General features: G+C 43.5%; 1 protein-coding gene across 1 annotated transcript in view; it reads left to right on the forward strand.

The window, feature by feature from the left end:
* Window positions 1–420: 420 nt before the first annotated feature.
* The window catches only part of LOC309569588 (hepatocyte nuclear factor 6-like), a 128,234-nt gene continuing 103,505 nt past the window's right edge, over window positions 421–25,149 (forward strand). Inside the window, exon 1 of the mRNA XM_082275470.1 lies at window positions 421–453. The gene's annotated coding sequence lies outside the window, so the exon portion shown is untranslated. The remainder of the gene's footprint in view (window positions 454–25,149) is intronic.

Raw genomic sequence — 25,149 nt, forward strand, 5'->3', positions numbered from 1 at the left:
ATTAAATTGAAGCAAATTAACCCATTTTACCGCGGCTTCTCATTTGTTTTCATTATCGGGGAGGGGGGCTGGGGACGTGCAGCGGCAGAGCAGAAGAGAAGGCCTGGTGATTTCTGCCTTTCTGATTGAAGCTATTGATTAGGATCTATTCTCATTAACATGTTGATTAACTGAAGGAGAGAGAGAGAGACGGCCGGGGAGAAGACGGCAGACAGAGGGGATGGGGAGCCGGGATGATATTATTTTATTCTGGGGGGGATGTTGTGTTTTATTGTACATGGGAGTTGGGTTTATATGGAGAACCATGTGCTGGGGTAGTGCCGGGCTGGTGATGGAGGTGCATGGCTGGGTGGACAGAAGAGGCGGTACTACGGGACCTGGATGGATGCCGCACACAATGGACTAAAAACTGGAAGACGTGGAGGATGGATCTATGCTGGACAATCTTAAGAGGTGGGGCCTCCCTGGGAGATGGGGCTTAGCTCCTAGCATAAAAGGAGGTTGATCATGGAGGGCAGAGAGCGCTACACTGTATCTGTATATTATGTGACCATATAGGTGGATTGAATTTATTTATCTAATAGATATATGCATTATCGGTAGAGTAGTGATGGCAGATTTTTAAAATACAACTCATTTGGAGGGTAGTTATTTCAGACCTGTGACTGATACGATGGCAGTAAAGATGTCACTATTGTTAAATGTAACTTTCTAGATCAGTTTTTCTCAATCTGGGTTCCTCTAGAGCAGTGATGATGAACCTTGGCACCCCAGATGTTTTTGATGTCCTTGATGCTAATGCTCTCTGCAGTTTAGTGGAGCATCATTGCAAATGTAGTTCCAAAACATCTGGGGTGCCAAGGTTGGCCTTCACTGCTCTAGAGGTTGCTAGGGGTTCCTTGAGCAAGGAGTAATTCCTGCCTCTTGGATAAGTTCCCAATGACAGCAATTATCTTTAAAGCTATCTGTAGGCGGTATATTTTTCCCATTGACCACCAATGTAAGGACCATTTTTTCTCACGGAGAATTCTTATCACTGACCACCAATGTAAGGGGCCTTCTTACCAGTGACCACCATTGTATGGGGTATTCGTCTCACTGCAGTGGCGCCGCTGGCGCTCGGTAATTTGGGGGGGGGGGCGGCAGCAAACCAATGCGCACCCCCCGCCCCCCCATTGGTCGGTCGATCAGTCAGTTGGCAGTTCCGGATGGCTGAGCCGCTGTCCTTCTCCTCCAGCCTTGTGTCTTCTGCCTCTTCTTGGCCACTGGCCAGTAAGATCACTTCTCCTTTTGGCCAATCGGGAAAGGGGTCTCACAACCCTCTTTCTGATTGGCTGGGAGGAGAGTCAGTGTGACAACCCATAAGAAAAAAAAATGTATTTCCAATATATTTAGGGAAAAATTATTTTGAAATATATTGAATATGGCCAAAATTTTAGCATTTCAAATATATTTCCAATATATTGTGGAAAAATAAAAAATGTTTTTTTAAAATATATTTTTAATATATTTTTCTTCCATGTGGGACTAGTGAATATTTATTCGCTATTGACATAAAACTGGGTGTGCTCAGGGCGCAGTGCTCTGCGCCCTGAGCCCACCCTTTTTTGAAGCCTATTAGAGCCTCTTGCTCTAATCACGTGCTTCAAAAAAAAAAATCCCCCTATTGGAATCCATGCATCCGGCGCCCTGCATGTAGATTAGGGGGCCAGACGCATTGGATAGGGAGATAATTTTTAAAGTACAGCATAACTTTTATTAGGAGGGTTTATTAACTTTTATTAGAAGACCTTTTTATTTATTAACTTTTATTAGAAGGGTTTGTGATTTCAGGTCCATAAAATATAATATATTTTTGAGGGATTAAATAGAACCTGTAAAATGTGGATCATGTTTGAAATGTATGCCTGTATAACATATATGGAAACTGATGATGCAACACCAAGATGATTGAAGTGTAAGGGTCACCATATATGTGACAATCTGACTATGCAATTAACTGTAGGTTTACCAAAACGATGTAATATTAGGACCTACCTAATCTATCCAATTAATCTATATCCTATAAGGCAGGCCCTTACTCTCATAGTTGTTGGTAGGTCTAAAGGAACATGTACAATTAGACTGTAGGATGCGTGGTGAGCTGTAGACTCGGTTCACACTGCCGCGACTTGCGGTTCCTCACAGTCCATTGACTGCTACAGGACCCGTTCTAATAGGAGTGACACAAGTCGCTCCAACTTAGAAAAAGGGTCCTGTACTATTTCGGGGCGACCTCGGAGCGACTTGCATAGACATTCATTATATGAAGTCTGTGCAAGTCGCGCCGAAGTCGCGGTGCACAGGACTTCACAAGTCGCCCCCGAAGTAGTACAGAGTCGTGTCGCCATAGTGTGAACCGACTCTTAGAGTTGTGATGTCACTCTTATATTTACAGAGTAGTGATGTGACTCCGGTGTGTAACAATGCAAGTCAATATTTGAAAGAAAAAAACACCTAGTTATGACTGCATCAGGGGAGGACTGGGCTAGGGGGCAGGGGGGCAATTTCCCCCTGGGCCGCTCTGATGCCCCGTAAAAAGGCTGCACTGCTTCTGCCACAGACATGCTTTAAGGGATTCCTGGTGAAGAGAAGTAAAAATCCCTGCCGCTGACCTACTAAGTGCGGATTGAAGACAAGAACAGAGCGCAGGCCTCCCCCCCAGCATGGATGGTGTAAACTGTGTCTGAGCAGAGGCCGATTCCATGCCCCACTTGAGACCCAACTGAGCTTTCCCAGCTTCCCCCAACCTGGCCAGCAGGGGGCAGTTGGGGGAAGCTGGGACAGCTCAGTTGGGTCTCAAGTGGGGCGTGGAACCGGCTTTAGCCGGTGAGTAGAAAGTACCTGGAGCAGAGCTTCAGCCTGGAATGGGAGTCAGAACGAGGCCGGAAAGAGGGAGAGTGGGAGGGGGGTCGAGTTTTCTGCACCATGGGCCTCTGGTTTGCACTTGCCCCCTGGGCCGTAAGTTGCCAGTCAGCCCCTGGACTGCATGATCCTGAAGACTCTCTGACCAGATGGAGCTTCAGGGGTGCTTGTAGTGACCACAACAGAAGCACCGTGCATACCCAGAATAAAAGAATATAAAGTCCCCGGCAATCCAAATGATGTGTTTTCACAATTTGCCATCAATGTTTCATGTTTTGTTGGCCAAGCTGCCATGCCAATGTTTTAGGGTCCTACAGGGTCCCCTTTCTCAGGGAAACCCATTGACCCAAAAGATGCGTTGTCTTGATTTTGTTGTGATTGTATAATGTCACATAGGTCAAACTGTCAAACCAGTGTTTAGGGACCTCACGAGATCCCCTTCCTCGGGATAACCAGGTGACTCAAAAGATATTATATATATTTTAGTGTGCCATGTCATATAGGCAGGGCTTTTTTTCTCAGAGAATAGGTGCAAGAACTCCCCTTTTTCAAGTCACCCCTTGTCTCCGCCCCTACCCACCTCCGAGCACCGTTTCTTGGTTCCACCCATTACAGACCTCCCAAGACCACCCCTTTTAGATAATACAGTAACATTTGTGGTACTAACTAATTTGTATTGAGCTTGTTAATGATAACAAGAAAAGCAGTAAAATAGATCCCCTGCAGCCAGCAACAATGGACCACTCACAACAAAACACCCCCCTCCCTAGCAGCAACAACAGATCTCCTCGCAGCCAGCATCAGCAGACCCTCTGGAAGAATAGATCCCCCCCAGTAACAATGGACCACCTACAAGAAAATACCACCCCCTTCATCAGCAACAATAGACTCCCCGGAAGCAACAACAGATCTTCCAGCAGTCATCAACAATAGACCTCTTCCTCAACAGTAGATCCCTCCCAGAGACGACTGAACCCCCAGCAACATAAGACCCACCCTTAGCAACAATAGATCCCCTGCCAACAACAACAGATCTCCCCAGCAACAGACCCCCCTGCAATAATAGATTACCTCCAGTGACACTAGATCCCCAGCAACCAGCATCAACAGACCCTGCAGCACACCTCCAGCACCCCTTGCCATTACATACATTCAGTCCTGGAGGTGCCGGAACTGCGTTCCCCCGCGTTCCCGCTGAAAAAAAGCCATGCATATAGGTCAAACTGCCAAGCGAAAGTTGCAGGACCATAAACTGGTCCCTTCATCTGGACAACTAAGTGACCCAAAACATGTTGTTTCATGATTTATTGCGAATTAACAGGTCACATGGGTCAGCTGGAACTGGAAATGGAACTGCCATGTCAATGTTTTGGCGTCTCTCATAGTCCCCTTTCTTAGATGACCCAAAAGTCATATTTTACATTGTGATTGCCATGCCAACATTTCAGGACCTTAAAGGATCCCTTCCTAAGGCCAATTCAGGGACCCAAAAGATATACTTTCACAATTTATTATTGGTATACCACAAGGGTCTCCAAACTTTCGAGACAAAGGGCCAGTTTACTTTAGGGGGCTGAACTGTGACCAGTGGGAATAGAAAATGCCCTGGCATCAGTGGAGGTCAGTGGGAGTAATAAAATTACATTGGTGTTAGCGGGAGGAATGGTGCCCCATAATTGGTGTCAGTGTGAGAATTAGTTCCAAATCTCTGATATCAGTGGGAGGAAAAGTACCCCAATATTGTTGTCAGTGGAAGGAATAGTGCCTTGTATCAGTGGATAAAGACAAGCAAAGGGCCACATTTGCCACAGTTTGGAGACCCCTGGTGTACCATGTCACATAGGTCAAACTGCCACGCCAACATTTCGAGACCTCAAAGGGTCCCTTCCTCAGAATGACTCAGTGACCCAAAAGATACACTTTCACAATGTATTGTTGGTGTACCACAGAGGTCTCCAAACTTTCGAACCAAAGAGCCAGTTTACTGTCCTTCATACTTAACGGGGGCCGGACTGTGACCAGTGGGAAAAGAAAATGCCCTGACATCAGTGGGAGTAAATAATGCCATGGGCTTGGTGGTCAGTGGAAGTTAAAAAATTACATAATTGATATCAGTGGGAGGAATAGTACCCCTTTGTTGTTTTCAGTGGGAGGAATAGAGCCCCATAACTGGTGTAAGTGTGAGAATTAGTTCCCCATCTCTGGTGTCAGTGGGAGGAATAGTGCCCCATCATTGGTGTCAGTGGGAGGAATAGTGCCCCATCATTGGTGTCAGTGGGAGGAATAGTGCCCCATCATTGGTGTCAGTGGAAGGAATAGTGCCCCATCATTGGTGTCAGTGGGAGGAATAGTGTCCCATCATTGGTGTCAGTGGGAGGAATAGTGCCCCATCATTGGTGTCAGTGGGAGGAATAGAGCCCCATGTCTGGTGTCAGTGGGAGGAATAGTACTCCTTTGTTGTTGTCGGTGGAATGAATAGTGCTCCATCTTTGGTGTCAGTGAAAGCAAGAGTGTTTTGTATCAGTGGATGAAGGAGTGCCCCACGGGCTGAATAAAGGCAAGCAAAGGTCCATATCTGGCCCTCCATATATGGTGTCACATAGGTCAAACTGCCATGCCTACGTTATTGGGCCTCGCTGGATCCCCTTTCTCAGGTTAATTAAGTGACCCAAAAGATGCGTTTTTACGATTTATTGCTAGAGTAACATATCGCTTAGGTCAAACCGCCATGCCAACGTTTCAAGGCCATGCCAAGTCCCCTTTCTCAGGACTACTCAGTGACCTCCTTACATCACCCTGGGGATGGGGACCCAAGGAGACCCGGAAACATTGACATGGCAGTTTGACTTATGATAAATGGTTCACAATAATGTGAGATACTCCATGTTTCGGAGTGCTGGTGACCTTTTACACTCTTTTACTCTAATTTGAAAGCAGGGATGTGTCTTCTGTGAAAACACATAGAGAGTATTGAAGGCTTTCCTTTAACTGCTTCTGGACCGCCCCACGCATATCTACTGCAGCAGGGCGGCCCTTTAGCATGAAATCATGTACCTCTATGTCTTTTTCTTTTTGGGTTAAGGGCATGCATGCGTGCCACCGGTGTCCCTGCTCCCGCTGTGATTGGACACAGCGGGAGCCAATCAGCGGGTCCAGCTGACCCCATGACCCCATGACTCCATGCACCTGGTGATCGTTTCTGAGAGAGGCAGAGTGGTGGCCTGTCTAAATAGGGCAGATCGTTGTTCTGTCAGAGGGGAAGATAGAGATGTTGTGTTACTGCTAAGCAGGAACATGGATCTCTGCCTATTTTTTTCTATTTTTTTCCCCCATTAAGATCTGATGTGTTTTCAAAGTGTTCCTTTAAATTTTTTAAGCAGTGTATGTAAATATATATATATTTATATACACTATATTACCAAAAGTATTGGGACACCTGCCTATATACGCGCATGAACTTTAATGGCATCCCAGTCTTGGTCTGTAGGGTTCAATATTAAGTTGGCCCACTCTTTGCAGCTATAACAGCTTCAACTCTTCTGGGAAGGCTGTCCACAAGTTTTAGGTGTATGTCTATGGGAAAGTTTGACCATTCTTCCAGAGGTCAGGCACTGATGTAGACGCGAAGGTCTGGCTCACAGTCTTGGCTCTAATTTATCCCAAAGGTGTTCTGTAGGGTTGAGGTCAGGACTCTGTGCAGGACAATCAAGTTCCTCCACCCTAAACTCGCTCACCCATGTCTTTATGGACCTTGCTTTGTGCACTGGTGTGCAGTCATGTTGGAATAGGAAGGGGCCATCCCCAAACTGTTCCCACAAAGTTGGACCATGAAATTGTGCAAAATGTCTTGGTATGCTGACGCCCTAAGAGTCGCCTTCACTGGAACTTGGGGGCCAAGCCCAATCCCTTTCAAATTGTGGTGTATGAACCCAGTGCTGTCTAGTCACAAAAAATCTAGTGTGTGGTTGTACTATTATACACTGGTGGTATAAGTGCTACAAAGCGCAATAAAACAAAAAGAATGACAATTGCCCATAACAAAAACATTATAACGTATTCTGCGATTATGGTGCCAAAATGTGCATAAAAAATACCAATAAAAAATAAAGTGCTTGTTCCGATGCCAATGTTGGCAGCGAAGTGCCATGCTGTGCTCTCCTCCTTATGTGTCTTCACTGACCAGATAATAGTGAATAATGTGCCTTGAAAGAAGTTGGCATTCCTCAGACTGTTTCTAGCATGGATGGTCTGCTTTTTCCTCAATGGTTTCCAGTAGGGTAAACTAAATTCTCATACTTGGTTGGGGAAATAGAAGCAGGAGAGATCCATAGTATAATACTGTTTTTTATTGTAAAATCTTGATAAAAAGCTATTAAAACATTTACAAAACTCTCCTCTTGTATGTAGGCATATAGTAACACCGTTTTGGAACTCAAAATTTGCGATATGCGTTCCAAACTGCGGACGTGACGTCACCAGATGTATCCACCCACCTTATGCAGTTCCCTCTTCCCCAGGAAGCGTCATCAGAGCTCAACCCCTGAAAAACAACCCCACACCATAATCCCCCCTACACCAAATTATTTGGACCAGTGCACAAAGCAAGGTCCATAAAGACATGGATGAGCGAGTTTGGGGTGGAGGAACTTGATTGTCCTGCACAGAGTCTTGACCTCAACCCTACCTTTGGGATGAATTCGAGCAGAGACTGTGAGCAAGGCCTGCCAGTCCAACATCAATGCCTGACCTCACAAATGCGTTTCTGGAAGAATGGTCAAACATTCCCATAGACACACTCCTAAACCTTGTGGACAGCCTTCCCAGAAGAGTTGAAGCTGTTATAGCTGTAAAGGTTGGACCAAGTCAATATTGAACCCTACAGACTAAGACTGGGATGCCATTAAAGTTCCTGTGCGTGTAAAGGCAGGCGTCCCAATACTTTAGGTAATATAGTGTATATGTATTAACTTAAAATTACCGTGTTTCTCTGAAAATAAGACCTACCCTGAAAATAAGACCTACTGTGATTTTCGGGGAGCCCTACCCCAAAAATAAGCCCTAGTTGAAAGTGTTTGTAAAATTCTAGAATCCACTCTATTACCGTTTTATTTAATGTCCAATGTGTGTGTTTCTGTATTATATTTGTGCCAAATACTTTCAGTACAGCGCCACTCGGCGCTCAGCTGATCTCCCGCTGCTCTCCACCTCTTCTCCCAGCTGTCAGTGGGGGATCTCAGCCGCTCCCCTCTGCAGTGCTCAGAGCGGGGAAGAGAGCTCCGGTGGGTCACGGAAGCACCGAGCGGCGCTGTAACAAAGATACTTGGCACAATTTTAATACAGGAACACACACATTGGACATGATAGAATACTGATTTAGCACCCTCCTAGGTAGGTGCTTGGTAGGTAAAGTCCAGTGTCTCCATCTGCTTATCAGGGGAGCTTGATTTGTAGTTTTGCCTGTTGAATGTGTCCATGTGTGATTCATCTTGCCTAAGGGAGTGTCCCCACTGTATCCAATAGGGGAACCTGTTGGACAGTGGAGGAAACCCAGCCAGTGGCACAGGCTTTTGTAACTATCCCAATGGGTTGGCACAAACAGCGGTGCATCCTGGGATATGTTATAAAAGCCACAGACACATGTGACAGGGTGTCTTTGGGTGGGAAGCCAGGTCCCAGGAGGAGGGTGACGGCTGTCTCTCCTCCTGTTTGCTGTGGATGGTGGTCACAGGTGGTTGTCCTTGTGGACCAGGAGTGTGGTGCTGAACCCAGAGGTCCAGGAAAGCTGACTGGTGGAGTAGATGGCAGAGCAACTCTGGAAAAACAGAGTCCGTAAGTACAGGAAAGCTTGCCAAGGTGTCTGCCCAGGAATGGGACCACTCCAGTGGATAGCGAAAGTGGACGGGTGTCAGTACACACAGGCAGTGGAAGTAAAGGGGGTGCCAAGTTAGAACCCTGAAGAGAATGACTAAAAAACAGGACATTTCTAAACTATCTTCACTTCAGTGGCAAGGTGAAGCAGCGGCCTTGCCACACTCTGCAGTTAGTTGTCCTTCAAGATTGTGCATAGTTCATAGTTGGAGTATCCCACTCATCCCTTCTCCCATCCCAGTTCCAAATTAATTACAAATAAACCAACATCCCCTGGACTCATTATTGTTTGAGCCAAGGATTTTAACTGCCGTTTTGCCTGCTATCAGTTGCTAATTATAACCCAGGGGACCCCCAAGCAGTGCTGTATTTTGGCCTAGGCCAACAAGGCCCAGGCCTAGGGCAGCACTTTGCAGGGGGGCAGCAAAAAAGCCGCCCCCTCCACCTGAGATTCTATTGTCCACTGGTTGCTAGAGCCGCCTCTCTCACCCCCTCTCTCTCACCCCCTCTCCTCTCTCATCCCCCTCTCTCTCACCTCCCTCTCTCTCTCACCCCTCCTCTCTCTCTCTCACCCTCTCCCTTTCTCTCTCATCCCCCTCTCTCATCTCCCCTCTCTCTCTCTCACCCCCCTCTCTCGCTCTCTCTCATCCCCCCTCTCTCTATCATCTCCCCCTCTCACTCTCATCCCCTCTCTCATCCTCTCACTCTCTGATCCCCCCTCTCTCTCTCTTTCTCTCACCCCCTCCCTCTTTCATCCCCCACCTCTCTCTCCCTCACCCCCTCTCTCTCATCCTCCCCTCTCTCTCTCTCTCCCTCACTCACCCCCTCTCTGTCTCCCTCACCACCTCTCTCTCCCACCCCCTCACACCCCCCCCCTCTCGTGAGATCTCAGAGGTTCATGCTGGGACTTTTAGTCCTTCAATTTTGGAGGGAGTCACATCCGTTAAAAAAGGAGTGGGGCAGATTTACATGGGGAAGGGGGGCGTCCAATTTTAGTCTTGCCTAGGGCAGCACAACAGCAAAATACACCACTACCCCCAAGGTGTAATTCTCAGCAACCCTCTAGGGGGTAGTGCTACACTAATAATAGAGTGGATTCTAGGGTTTTACAAACACTTTTACTCGGTTCACACTGGGGATTCTGACAGGCAGGGAGGGAGGGGGGAGAGAAGACAGCACATTACATGTTAAGACCTACCCCAAAAATAAGCCCTACTGTGTCTTTTGGTGCCAAAATTAATATAAGACCCGGTCTTATTTTCGGGGAAACACGGTATGTTGACTCAAGTGATGTCTATATCTGACCGTTAACATTTACCAAAATTTTCTGGAGAACAACAAACAAAATCTGCATTAACCATTAGTGTTTATAGATGACCCCCCCCCCCCCCCCCAACCCATGATAATTCCACTCTGGGATGCAAAAGCCCCAGTGCCACCTAAAACCTCTTAGCACTAGTGCCGTACTGGAGTATGGCCAACAGATTTTCACGCCGTGTGATCGATGTGAGCATTAGGAAAAGGCTTGGCTAAATCTAAATATAATAAACTCATTAATTATCCACACTGCTGTTTAATGGGCAATACACAGTTTATTGGAGATCCGTGTATTAATTAAAAAATATCTAAAGGGCATGTGTATCAGGGGGATACATTAGACATTTTTTGCATTAATAATCAACTAACCCACTGCATGTAGCATTAATGCAAAACCCATTGAGTTATATGTACATGTAAATAATTATAACAAACATATTCAAATATAAATGATCGTCTTACTTGCTAAATGTGTCTTAAAGCAAACCAAGTGATTATAGTTTAAAGTATATCTGTCAAAAACGGGGCTTTCATTAGGAATAATGGGGTCCCCCCCGTTCCCCTGTTGGGTATGCAGAGGAGAAAAACGGCGTGGAATGCGCAGCGGCAGATTGTGGGTGTGACTAAAATTGGACTGACAGTGGGAGAGGCTTAAAACTAGGGCCTGTGACAGAACCCACTGTCACTGTGTGTTTTGGAGGGGACTGTGCGCAAGCCTCCTACCGACAGATTATGGGCCAGAAGATACTGGAGACCTGGGGACATTGCCTTTTATTTCATTTTATTTTTTCCCTTTATTCATCTTCTGAACAGCTGAAGATGGCATGACTCAGGGCACCTAATGTAATGCTACAGCCCTTCTCCCCCCATCCCCCCCCCTCCTGTTTCTGTGTCTAAGTGTGTGGATTCATGACACAGACAATGGTCTGGGCTGGAGACATCTCTCCGCAGGGGGTGTGTATTAAGACTGCCTGTTTCAATGTACAAATGTTCCGTTCCCATTGGCTGGTCCTTGTCCCCTTCCCCCCCCCCTGTGGCAAGTCTAAGGGGAGTTTCCCTAACTGTGTGTAAAACTGTATGTCTTGGAATTTAATAAACAGTTTAAGCTCTGCATGGTTAACCCTCAACACCTGTGTGGATTGTCTTGTGATTGAGGGGTTACGGGCTGGGTATGGCTTCTCTCAGGCTGTGGGTGCGTTTGGAGGACAGGAGACACAGGTCCGGCGGATGTGCCCACCTGGGGTACTAAGATCCGTTACAGGGCCTATGTACATAGTTCAGGGGTCAAGTGTATGTAACATACATAGCGCAGGGGTCAGAAGTTGGTAATGTTCAGAGTAAATGCAGTGCTCTATAGGTTCCAATGCAAAAATATAACAAATTAACTTTTTTTTTTTATTAATGTGGGTGCATTTAATAAATTTTTTGCATTGGAGCCTGCAGAGCATAGCAGCTTCTCTGAACGTTACCAACTCCTGACATCTGCACTATACACATTATATACGCCTGACCCCTGCACTTTGTACATAGGCTCACTGTTTAAGCCTCTCTCATTGTTAGTGCAATTTGGAGGAATAACAAAGTGGAATTTGTAAAGTAAAGCCCAAAATACAGGACTATGTTACATACAGGCTACAACACCATCTCCTCCACTCTTCTTTCTTTGTCTGTAGGGGTACCCCAAAGCTCTTTCCTTGGGGTCCTTCTATTCTCTCTTTACCTCTTCCTTGGGCCAGTTGATAATCAATACCATCTCTACGATGACGACACCTAGAGCTAGCTCTCCACTCCAGCTCCCTTCAGTAAACTCCCCCATGAGAAAACTCCCACCTTTTCATTGAGCACCCCCCACCACAGGCAAGGAACTCACTGCCTAAAAAAAAATCCAACCAAGGAGGAATCTCACCGCTCCCCTCTTCCTCCTAAGCAGAAGTTCTGATCCTGCCCACTTACCAGACTTTAGATATAGTACTATAGAGAGGCAGGAAAGTCTTCCCATGTCACCCTGCAGCTGTATTGGATGACACATCAGAGCCAAGGAGGAGCCTCAACAATGCCTATTGCTATGGTATCTGAAGTCTGTTTGAGGAGACAGTTACGGTGTTGGGCAGAGGCGTAACTAGAACCTTCAGGGCCCCGCTGCAAGAAACCATGAAGGGCCCCCCAGACCCCTGGCCAGGGCCCTTCCCTTCAAGCCTGGGGCTCTTCCCACTGATCCTAGGGCCCTTTACTCTCGCTGCGGGGCCCTTTATTACGGTCCCACAGCGGGACCCTTTCACAAGTTCTGCAGTGGGCCCCCTTCCCGCCATCTTGGGGCCTCCCCACGGTGGTGGAATGCCAGGGCCCAGTTGCAAGTGTGACCTTTGCGATCCTGGAAGTTCACACACTGGTGTCAGTAGTTTTTATTTTTTTGATATTTTAATTGTATTATTTTTTATCATTTTATTTTATTTTTTTACAATGTCACTGACAATGACTCAGTCCATTCAGAAATGGAAGGAGCTGGTAAATGACATATTTACCGACCCCTTCCTGGTTCTCTATTGTGACACATCCCCTGCAGCAGCCGGCAGGAGAGGGGAGGGAGCACAGTAGGGGGGAGGGGGGACCAGGGGAGCACACAGGGGCCCAGAGACAGCAGAACACAAGTGAACTGGATAGGAGGAGTGGCGGGGGCGGCATACAGAGGAACCAATCTCTGCAGCTACAAGAGGAAAAAGGAGGACAGTGATTTCTCTACATGCCACCCCCGCCGCCCCTCCTATCCAGGTGTACAGGGGAGCCGCACAGGCCCCCCGGAGCATGGGGCCCGGTTGCAAATGCAACCCCTGTAGTTACGCCCCTAATGTTGGGACTCAGGATGAGACCCATGCCCATTGTGCCCAATTCTAGCAATGCCAATGGCCCCTAGGCCATCTGTGGATGGGGTCCAGGTCAGGAACAGGAGGGTTGCCTGTATCGCTCTGGTCATAAACCTGGGTAATTCAAACCGAGGATACAATGAAAGTGTACATATGCAGTGGCTTGGTAGTGGAGTGAAGTCAAATGCAAATCTTGACTTTTCCTGGTAAAGTCAAGTCTGGCCCTACTACCTTCTGAGCCCTCCTATTGGTCAAAGAGGCTAAAGATTTGTGTTGGGATTACAGGAAGGGCTAGTGTTATGGGAAGGGTTAGTGTTAGGGTTACAGGGAAGGTTATTTTTTTATGAATACAGGGGGGCTTTGTGTCACAAGAAGTGTTGCTGTTATCATTACAAGGAGGGTTAGTATTGGGGTTATGGTTACAAGGGTGTTAGTGTTAGAGTAATGGTTACATGGAGTTGCAGTTAGTGTTATCATTACAAGAAGGGTTAGTGTTAGGGTTGCAGGGAGCATTGGTGTTGGGGTTACAGGAAATGTTAATCTTGCAGGATGGGATAGTTTTAGAGCTGCAGGGAAGATTAGTGTTAAGGCTACAGGAAGGGTTAGTATTACGAAAAGGGCTAGCATTATGGTTTCAGGGAAGGTTAGTTGTGACAGCACTCACTGTCACTGGGAGTGAAAGACAGATACTTAATGGACACTGAGAATATGGCTTGGATTGCTTCAAATGGGGTCTGTATTTACACTTATTCTAATGTGTATTGTACTTCAATGGCAGAGACAGGCTCTCCCTATTCTTTGTGTATTGAGGTGTGATGTGGATTCTGTTAAGTCTGTCTGTCCCGTTGTTAATTGTTAATGAACTCACATATTGTTTCTGTCCAGATGGCTAGCTAATTAGTTCAGGTTAATTCTATTTCTGTATACAACTTCACCTGTATATGATAATGTAATCAGGCAACCCCTGACCTGTGTGTGGTAATCTGATCAGGAGGGGGGGGGGTCCATGCTGTATATAAATTATGTGTGACTGTTCAATAAACAGAAGATTCCAGTACAAGCTAAGTTGTCGGCTAGCTGTGTATGGGGGCGGCTGGAAAATCTAATTTCTATGTTCACGACTGGGAGGAAGCCATATACTGATGGAAGTCCACAAGCACAGTGTGGGTCGCGGTTCCGTTACATTAGTATTATGAATACAGGGAGCCTTTGTGTTACAGGGAGGGTCGTGTTATCCTTACAGGAAGGTTAGGGTTAAAATAATGGTTACATGAGAAGTTAGTGTTGAAGTTAGTGTTCTCATTACAAATGGGTTAGTGTTAGGGTTGCGGGGAAGATTTGTCTTACAGCAAGGGTCAGTATTAGTTTTTGAGGGAAGGTTAGTCTTGGGTTTACAAGAAGAGTGAGTGTCTCAGGAACAGGAAAGTTTAGCTTTTAGGCTATGGTAACATTTAGACCCCTTTCCTACGGGCTTTCTGATCCGGTCCGCCTGTCAGTTTTTCAGGCGGACCTGATCGGATGCTCCATGCAGCCCTATAGAGCGCTATCCGAACCGATCCTGTCTGTGAAATCCGGACGGATGGAAACCCTATTTTCCATCCATCTGGAGATTCGGATCGGATAAGATCAGATGAAAATGGACAGGCGGTCCGTTTTCATCCGATCTCCCATAGAGGAGAGCGGGGCTTTGACAGGGGCTCTGCAAAGTAAGTGGAGACGGACCTGTCATCCGCCTGCTCAGCGGGGATCGGCGGATCGATCCCTGCTGAGCAAAACGGAGTCCGTCGGGCGCACCGCCCATGTGAAAAGACCCTTAGTGTTAGTATTATTGAGAAAGTTAGTACTACAGGAAGGGTTATAGTTACAGGAAGGTTAGCGTTAGGGTCACAGTCTTACAGTGAAGGTTAGTATTATGAATACATGGAGCCAGAAGAGCTTTGGTCATAATTCTCCTTTAATATCTGGAGTTATCATACTAATCACTCCTTACGATGAGCCCTAGTAACGAGGGACCCTCTGAACCCCTTATCACCCAGACTTTTTAATGACAGGACTCTTGATTAAAATAAGATCTGGACTTTGTACATTCTAATTTTGGCACCTGCTTTCTTGAACACCTAGGCCTTACTCGTGCAAAAATCCAGCCTCGGACCACTACTCCTGGGAGTGCTACTTCCAGCAATGAACGCCTGGCAGAGGTTCTGACTCTTCCTAACTCTACCAAGAAAAGTAATTTTATTACCCTTTATTAGAGGGATACACCTCATTTCTGATTCTAGTGGTCACAGAAGAAGTAAAGAAAAATCCCCATCCCCTCCCTGGTATCGATGGTCCCTCTTTACAATGCAATCAATGTTCAGAATTATCTGCAGGGTCTGAGCACAGAGCTGTGCCCCATCTCCTAATCCCTTGCAGCTTTTTGTAATGGAGTGATCCAGTGCTTGTATTTTAATTCTGCCTATTTATTTACCTCTATACCTATGCCTTTACTATTATAGCTATACCTTTATCGCTATACCTATACCTTTACCACTTTACTTTACCACAATACCTATACCTTACTACTATAGCCATACCTATACCTCTATACCTATATCTCCACCGCTATACCTATACCTAAACCACTATACCTCTACCACTATACCTATACCTAAGCCACTATACCTATATCTCCACCACTATACCTATACCTCTACCACTATACCTATACCTCTACCACTATACCTATACCTAAACCACTATACCTATATCTCCACCACTATACCTATACCTATACCTCTACCACTATACCTATACCTCTATCACTATACCTATACCTCTACCACTAAAGCAATACCTAAACCACTATACCTATACCTCTATCACTATACCTATACCTCTACCACTAAAGCAATACCTAAACCACTATACCTATACCTCTACCACTATACCTATACCTAAACCACTATACCTATACTTCTATCACTATACCTATAACTCTACCACTAAAGCAATACCTAAACCACTATACCTATACCTCTACCACTATACCTATACCTCTACTACTATAGCTATACCTAAACCACTATACCTATACCTCTACCACTATAGCTTTACCTATACCTATACCACTATACCTATACCTCTACCACTATACCTAAACCACTATACATATACCTCTACCACTATACCTATACCTCTACCACTATACCTAAACCACTATCCCTATACCTCTACCACTATAGCTATACCTATACCACCATACCTATACCACTATACCTATACCTCTACCACTATAGCTATACCTATACCACCATACCTATACCTCTACCACTATACCTATACCTCTACCACTATACCTATACCTCTACCACTATACCTCTACCACTGAAGCTTTACCTATACCACTATACTTATACCTCTACCACTATACCTATACCTAGACCACTATACCTATACCTCTACCACTATAGCAATACCTATACCACTATACCTATACCTCTACCACTATACCTATACCACTATACCTATACCTCTTCCACTATACCTATACCTAATCCACTATACCTATACCTATACCTCTACCACTATAGCAATACCTATACCACTATACCTATACCTCTACCACTATACCTATACCTCTACCTCTACCACTATAGCTATACCTATACCACCATACCTATACCTCTACCACTATACCTATACCACTATACCTATACCTCTTGTCCACTATAGCTATACCTATACCACTATACCTATACCTCTGCCACTATAGCTATACATATACCACCAAACCTATACCTATACCACTATACCTGTACCTCTACCACTATATCTATACCTAAACCACTATACCTATACCTCTACCACTATAGCTATACCTAAATCACTATACGTATACCTCTACCACGATACCTATACCTGTACCACTATACCTATACCTGTACCACTATACCTATACCTCTACCACTATAGCTATACCTATACCATTATACCTATACCTGCACCACTATAGCTATACCTAGACCACTATACCTATACCTCTACTCCTATAGCTATACCTATACCAATATATCTATACTTTTACCACTATACCTATACCTTTATTACTATAGCATTGCCTATGCCTCTACTACTAAAGCTTTACCTTTACCCCTCTACCAATATCGTTACCACCATAGCTATACCTTTACCACTCTACCAATACCTCTACCACTATAACTATACCACTATACCCTATACCACTCTACCTATACCTCTACCACTATAACTATACCACTATACTTATACCACTGTACCCTATACCACTCTATCTATACCTCTACCACTATAACTATACCACTACACTTATACCACTATACCGTATACCACTCTACCCTATACCACTATACCTATACCTCTACCACTATAACTATACCACTATACCCTATACCACTCTACCTATACCTCTACCACTATAACTATACATATACCACTATACCCTATACCACTCTACCTATACCTCTACCACTATACCTATACCATCATACCTATACCTTTACCACTTTAACTATACCTCTACCACTCAAGCTTTACTTTTACCAATATACCTATAACTCTACCACTATACTTATACCACTACAGCTATATCCTTATTGCTGCTCCCCCATGGCTCTGGTCCCAGTGGTCCCTCTATAAAGATCCTTGTACATCTGGTGGGAGATATGCACCTGCCTCACCACATTGCAGCCCCCTGTCCTGAGTATCTGGCTGCATAAAGGAGCAGGCAGTGCCATTGGGTTTGCAGCTGTGGACAGTATCAGGTATTAGTGGTGACTTTGTGGGGTCTGTAGTGGGGGTCAGGGTGGCAGTAAAGGTAAATAAAGGTACCTCCAGGGTAGAAAAGTTTCACAACAGAATTTTTTTTAAATAAAAGGCACCAAAGCAGCTAATTTCCAATGCTGATGGCTTGGCAATGACATCACAATCTTAAAAGTGATTGCAAATTCTGCACCGCTTCAATCCTCTCTATAAAATAGAAGATTTCTCCTGATCTGTAGCAGAAACCTGCCTGCAGCTGTGAGCTGTGATCAGCCCCGGGCATTACATTATTCAAGATGGCCGGACTCAGCAGGATATTTGTATAGCATTGTACCCGGTATTGTTAGAGCGGACACTGACTCACTCAGCAAGGAGCATCACTGCAAAGCAATCAGTGATCTGCTGCACAACAAGAGCTCTTCTCCCCGAACATGTCTGTTCTCTGACTTCCAGATATGTCTGTGTGTTCTATCACTTCATCCTATTATCCGTGCATGGCTCTGCACTGGGTACCCTCCTGTGTGTAGTGCGGTCATGGCTCTGTACTGGGTACCCTCCTGTGTGTAGTGCGGCCATGGCTCTGTACTGGGTACCCTCCTGTGTGTAGTGCGGCCATGGCTCTGTACTGGGTACCCTCCTGTGTGTAGAGAGGTCATGGCTTTGTACTGGGTACCCTCCTGTGTGTAGTGTGGTCATGGCTTTGTACTGGGTACCCTCCTGTGTGTAGTGCAGTCATGGCTATGTACTGGGTGCCCTCCTGTGTGCAGTGCGGTCATGGCTCTGTACTGGGTACCCTCCTGTGTGTAGTGCGGTCATGGCTCTGTACTGGGTACCCTCCTGTGTGTAGTGCGGTCATGGCTTTGTACTGGGTACCCTCCTGTGTGTAGTGCGGCCATGGCTCTGTACTGGGTACCCTCCTGTGTGTAGTGCGGTCATGGCTTTGTACTGGGTACCCTCCTGTGTGTAGTGCAGTCATGGCTATGTACTGGGTGCCCTCCTGTGTGCAGTGCGGTCATGGCTTTGTACTGGGTACTCTCCTGTGTGCAGTGCGGTCATGGCTTTGTACTGGGTACCCTCCTGTGTGTAGTGCAGTCATGGCTCTGTACTGGGTACCCTCCTGTGTGCAGTGCGGTCATAGCTTTGTACTGGGTACTCTCCTGTGTGCAGCGTGGTCATGGCTTTGTACTGGGTACTCTCCTGTGTGTAGTGCGGTCATGGCTCTGTACTGGGTACCCTCCTGTGTGTAGTGCGGTCATGGCTCTGTACTGGGTACCCTCCTGTGTGCAGTGCGGTCATGGCTCTGTACTGGGTACCCTCCTGTGTGCAGTGCGGTCATGGCTTTGTACTGGGTACTCTCCTGTGTGCAGTGCGGTCATGGCTCTGTACTGGGTACCCTCCTGTGTGTAGTGTGGTCATGGCTCTGTACTGGGTACCCTCCTGTGTGCAGTGCGGTCATGGCTCTGTACTAGATACCCTCCTGTGTGTAGTGTCGTCATGGCTCTATACTGGGTACCCTCCTGTGTGCAGTGCGGTCATGGCTTTGTACTGGGTACTCTCCTGTGTGCAGTGCGGTCATGACTCTGTACTGGGTACCCTCCTGTGTGCAGTGCGGTCATGGCTCTGTACTGGGTACCCTCCTGTGTGCAGTGCGGTCATGGCTCTGTACTGGGTACCCTCCTGTGTGTAGTGTGGTCATGGCTCTGTACTGGGTACCCTCCGGTGCATAGTGCGGTCATGGCTCTGTACTGGGTACCCTCCTGTGTGCAGTGCGGTCATGGTTCTTTACCGGGTACCCTCCTATGTGTAGTGTGGTCATGGCTCTGTACTGGGTACCCTCCTGTGTGTAGTGCGGTCATGGCTCTGTACTGGGTACCCTCCTGTGTGCAGTGCGGTCATGGCTCTGTACTGGGTACCCTCCTGTGTATAGTGCGGTCATGGCTCTGTACTGGGTACCCTCCTGTGTGCAGTGCGGTCATGGCTCTGTACTGGGTACCCTCCCGTGTGCAGTGCGGTCATGCGGTACATGTGTGCCTCCTTTGCACCTTCTCCGCCTGCACGAGCTGCCACTCTGCAGAAGCAAGGACAGGCACGGTGCCGGGTGTTGTAGACAATCAGTGAAGGTTAAGCGGCATCTCTGCGTGTCCATCGCCCTTCAAAGTACAACCATTAACCCCTTCCAGTCCCCGGAGGCTGTGGCAGGTGACCAGGCAACGTCTATACAAAGAGCTGTCCCTATGCCTCCCATTAAACATAGTCAAATCTGCCCGCACCAATACCCCACTGCAGGGTGTTTGCATGTATAGATCCACCCGATCAATAAACAGCCACCAAATCAATATCCTGCTTGGAAAATCCTTTTTTTTTTTTTTTTTTCAACAGATGTATGTTTCTATCTGCAGAAAGCAGACTCCAAACTGTAGGGATTATTTCACCTACAACCAGGGAACGTCCTTCTCCAAATACAACGAGAGCTTGGCTTGAGTTTTTCGATGCCCGTCCAAATTTGTTTCTAATTTACACGGCAAAAAAAATCGATTTATTCTTCGAATACAGATAATATCTAAACTGTTCTGTAGGCGATTGCATCAGCTGCACGTCAATCCTGTATCGCTTCGGTTGACAAATGCTCCATTATATTTATGAGAATACAAAGCAACTATTTTTTTTTCTACAAAATTGCTTTGCTTACCAAAATTTTGCAGGTGTTTGAAACGGTTCAATTTTCTTTTGTCTAAAATATTTTTTTCCCATTTTTTTCCTACAAAATTACCTGACCATACTACTACACAGGAGAGCACCCAGTACAAAGCCATGGCCACACTGCACACAGGAGAGCACCCAGTACAGAGCCATGACCAAAATTTTGCAGGTGTTTGAAATGGTTCAATTTTCTTTGTCTAAAATATTTTTTTCCCATTTTTTTCCTACAAAATTACATGACCACACTACACACAGGAGAGCACCCCGTACAAAGACATGACCACACTACACACAGGAGAGCACCCGGTACAGAGCCATGACCACACTACAAAATTGCTTTCCTTACCAAAATTTTGCAGGTGTTTGAAGTGGTTCAATTTTCTTTGTCTAAAATATTTTTTTCCTGCAAAATTACCTGACCACACTACACACAGGAGAGTACCCAGTACAAAGCCATGACCACACTGCACACAGGAGGGTACCCAGTACAGAGCCATGACCACGCTGCAAACTTGCTTTGCTTACCAAAATTTTGCAGGTGTTTGAACTGGTTCAATTTTCTTTGTCTAAAATATTTTTTTCCTGCAAAATTACCTGACCACACTACACACAGGAGGGCACCCAGTACAGAGCCATGACCACACTGCACACAGGAGGGTACCCAGTACAGAGCCATGACCACGCTGCAAAATTGCTTTGCTTACCAAAATTTTGCAGGTGTTTGAAATGGTTAAATTTTCTTTGTCTAAATATTTTTTTCCTATTTTTTTTCCTACAAAATTACCTGACCACACTACACACAGGAGAGCACACAGTACAAAGCCATGACCACACTGCGCACAGGAGGGTACCCAGTACAGAGCCATGACCGCACTGCACACAGGGGGGTACGTCGTATAGAGCCATGACCATACTACAAAATTGCTTTGCTTACCAAAATTTTGCAGGTGTTTGAAATGGTTCAATTTTCTTTGTCTAAAATGTTTTTTTTCCTAAAAAAAAAAAAAAAAATGATAGTATTTAGTGTATAATTAAATATATCAGGGTCTGTAACCTCTCTTTAATTCAACTAAGACATTGGCTATATTCATGTAACTTGTTTTATGTTTTTTTTATGCATTTTTTTGTCTAATTATTATTACTATATAGGATTTATATAGCGCTGATAGTTTACGCAGCGCTTTACAACTTGAGGGTGGACAGTACAAATACAATACACTTTAATACAGTAGGAATCAGAGGGCCCTGCTTGTTAGAGCTTGCAATATAATAAAATGCAAACATTTAAAGGATTAATTCAGTATTAAAAATTCAGATTTTGACCGAATTCAATGCCCTTAATGGAAAGACAATTTTTTTTGTCTAATATAAAATGCAAAAATGTAATTGATTAATTCAATATTAAAAATTCTGATTTTGACGGAATTCAATGCCCTTAATGAAAAAGGCAATTTTTTTTGTCTAATAAAAAATGCAAAACTTTAATTGATTAATTCAGTATTAAAAATTCTGATTTCTGACGGAATTCAATGCCCTTAATGAAAAGGCAATTTCTTTTGTCTAATATAAAATGCAAATATTTAATTGATTAATTCAGTGATAAAAATTCTGATTTTGACTGAATTCAATGCCATTAATGAAAATGCAATTTTTTTTGTCTAATATAAAATGCAAAAATTGAATTGATTAATTCAGTATTAAAAGTTCTGATTTTGACAGAATTCAATGCCCTTAATGAAAAGGCAATTTTTTGTGAAAAGTACAACGCAGCGCTGGTTTTGCCTGCAACAACCTTCGGCCAAACATATCCTGTAGGTGATTGTATCATTTTTTTTTTTTTTCTTATGATTTAACGAAGAGCCAGGTAAATCTTCCTTCCTCTCTTCAGCCTGGTAAATATAGGAATATAATGCAATTACCGTCTTGTCATTTCCTTTCGATGCAAGTTAAAATACATGGAGAACATGTCCTAAGAAGGCTTTAAATAATGTTTATTGTTGTAAATTAAGTTAAATCTTCCTATTACTTACAAAGCCTTTATGGGCCTCCGAAGGTTAGCAATTTCACGTCTCTACAAGAGAGTTTCCTGCTTTGTCTAATCTGTCCCTATTCATTTGGCTTTTTTATTACATCTCATAGTTAATCCAGAGCACGGGGCTGGGCTGACCTAGCGGAGGCTGGCAATGGACGGGGAGGCTTTAGGAGGACTTGGGTCTGCTGAAATGCCGAGGTCAGAAGAAGGAAAAGACCTTCTTAGAAAAGGAAATACGAACGTGAAAAGGACTATTTGCAGACTTCCAGGGTTTGTTCATTAACATATTACTGGTGGAATAAGGCAGTGCTCTATAGAGTGGAGCTGATTTACTAAAGGAGCAGAGAATGTGAATATTATTTTGTTAATAATGGTAATTTTTTTTTTTTTTAAATCACAGTGGGTGAAAAAAAAAAAAAAGCAGAGACTGGAGTGAACAAAGTTTTATTAATGTGAATATTATTTTGTTAATAACGTTATTTTTTTTTTTTTTTTAAATCACATTGGGTGAAAAAAAAAAAAAAGCAGAGACTGGAGTGAACAAAGTTTTATTAATGTGAATATTATTTTGTTAATAATGTTATTTTTTTTTTTTTTTTTTTAAATCACATTGGGTGAAAAAAAAAAAAGCAAGCAGAGACTGGAGAGAACAAAGCTTCATTAATTAACCAAGTACACCAGCCTTAGCATACCCCATTGTGTATATACACCCTCCTGCTACATTGATTAACGTGTGTGTGTGTGTGTGTGCATGGACACCAATATTCTACATGTACATGTAAAGGTCCACCTGTTTTCCACCCTCCACTAGCATGTTTATGCACACACCTTTTACATTTTTCACGGGTACATGAATTTACACAACTGACTCCTGCCGTGCAAACTGTTGGTGCTATTTAAATATATAATAATTATATATATTTTTTTTAATTCAATTTTTATTGAGTTTTCAAAATAAATAAATAAATATACAACAACGTAGGTATGGTTGCGGTTATATATAATAATAATATTAATACCTTTCTAATATATCGCAATAATTAGTATCAATGATAAATATAATGTAAAAACACTATTGTACATTATTATACATCACACAATAATTTATTTTCAGATCTAAGGGGTGACCTTTGATCTATACTTGACATTCGGTAAAGCAACCTTACAAGTTAAAAAAATAAAAATAATAATAATAATAAAAAATAAAATGTGTTACTTTACAACCACTTAAGCAAGCTTACAAAAAATAATAATATTTTTTTTTTCCTGATACAACCACCTAGTAACCATTAATGAACCCTGATAAGATCCCTGCCCTTGATACAACCACCTATTAACCATTAATAAACCCTGATAAGATCCTTACCCTTGATACAACCACCTATTAACCATTAATGAACCCTGATAAGATCTCTCCCCTTCTCCACTTAGTTTAAATGCTGATTTATTTTTAATTCATATTTTTTATTATAAAATATTTTAACCTTTTCTTGATTTTCGTTCGTTGCTTTTTTTGTTGTTTTTATTGCATTAAAAAAATTATCAAACTCCCATTTGGGGTGCTCGGGGATAGGTAACTATTCTGCAATTGATTAATTACCACTTTGCCTTTCCTGATACAACCACCTATTAACCATTAATGAACCCTGATAAGATCCATTCCCTTCTCCACTTAGTTTAAATGCTGATTTATTTTTAATTCATATTTTTTATTATAAATATTTGAACCTTTTCTTGATTTCGTTTGTTGCTTTTTTTTTATTGCATTAAAAAAATGATCAAGCTCCCATTAGGGGTGCTCGGGGATAGGTGACTATTCTGCAACTCTCACCCCCATGCCTTGATTATTTACCACTTTGCCTTATCTACATATAAGTTGTCATGACCTTATGATTGTGTAACCATGTATACCTATTCAATAAGCTATGGGTATTATTGTAAATACCTCTGTTACACTTGTTCTCTTTGAAAATCCAATAAAATACTTTGAACAAGAAAATAAAATCATCACAATGAAAATAAACTTTACTTTATTTACAGGTTTGAATTTATTTGAAAATTTACATTTATTTGTAAATGTAAACTCCACCTTGCTTTGTACCAGTAATTACACTTTAGTGTTTTTTGGAAAAATTATAGAAAAATGCATTGTTTTAACACTAAAATTGTCCAAAGTATAAAAAAATAAATGTTTTGTTTTTCTTTTCTTTTTTTAGTAATCTTTATTTTTTTTTTAATGCAAAGAAAGTAACAATCATACAGGTAAGTGGGAAATAACAAAGCAAAAAACAAAAAAAAAAAGGGAGAGAAAAGGGAAAAGAAAGGAAAGGAAGCCAAATAAGTGTTTTGTTTTTTTCTTTAGATTGCATAGATAAAAAATATTTTTTTCAAAATTCCTAAAAGAAAGCCTTACTTTCTTTTGTATAAATGATACAGGTAAGTGAGAAATAACAAAAAAAAAAAAAAAAAAAAAAAAAAAAAAAAAAAAGGGTGAGAAAAGAAAAAAGAAAGGAAAGGAAGCCATATAAGTGTTTGGTTTTTGTCTTGCATAGATAAAAAAAATTTTTTCAAAATTCCTAAAAGAAAGCCTTGCTTTCCTTTGTATAAATGATACAGGTAAGTGAGAAATAACAAAGCAAAAAAAAAAAAAGGGAGAGAAAAGGAAAAATAAAGGAAAGGAAGCCATAT

This window comes from Pelophylax lessonae, assembly GCF_965119305.1.
Source record: "Pelophylax lessonae genome assembly, chromosome: 13".
Lineage (NCBI taxonomy): Eukaryota > Metazoa > Chordata > Amphibia > Anura > Ranidae > Pelophylax > Pelophylax lessonae.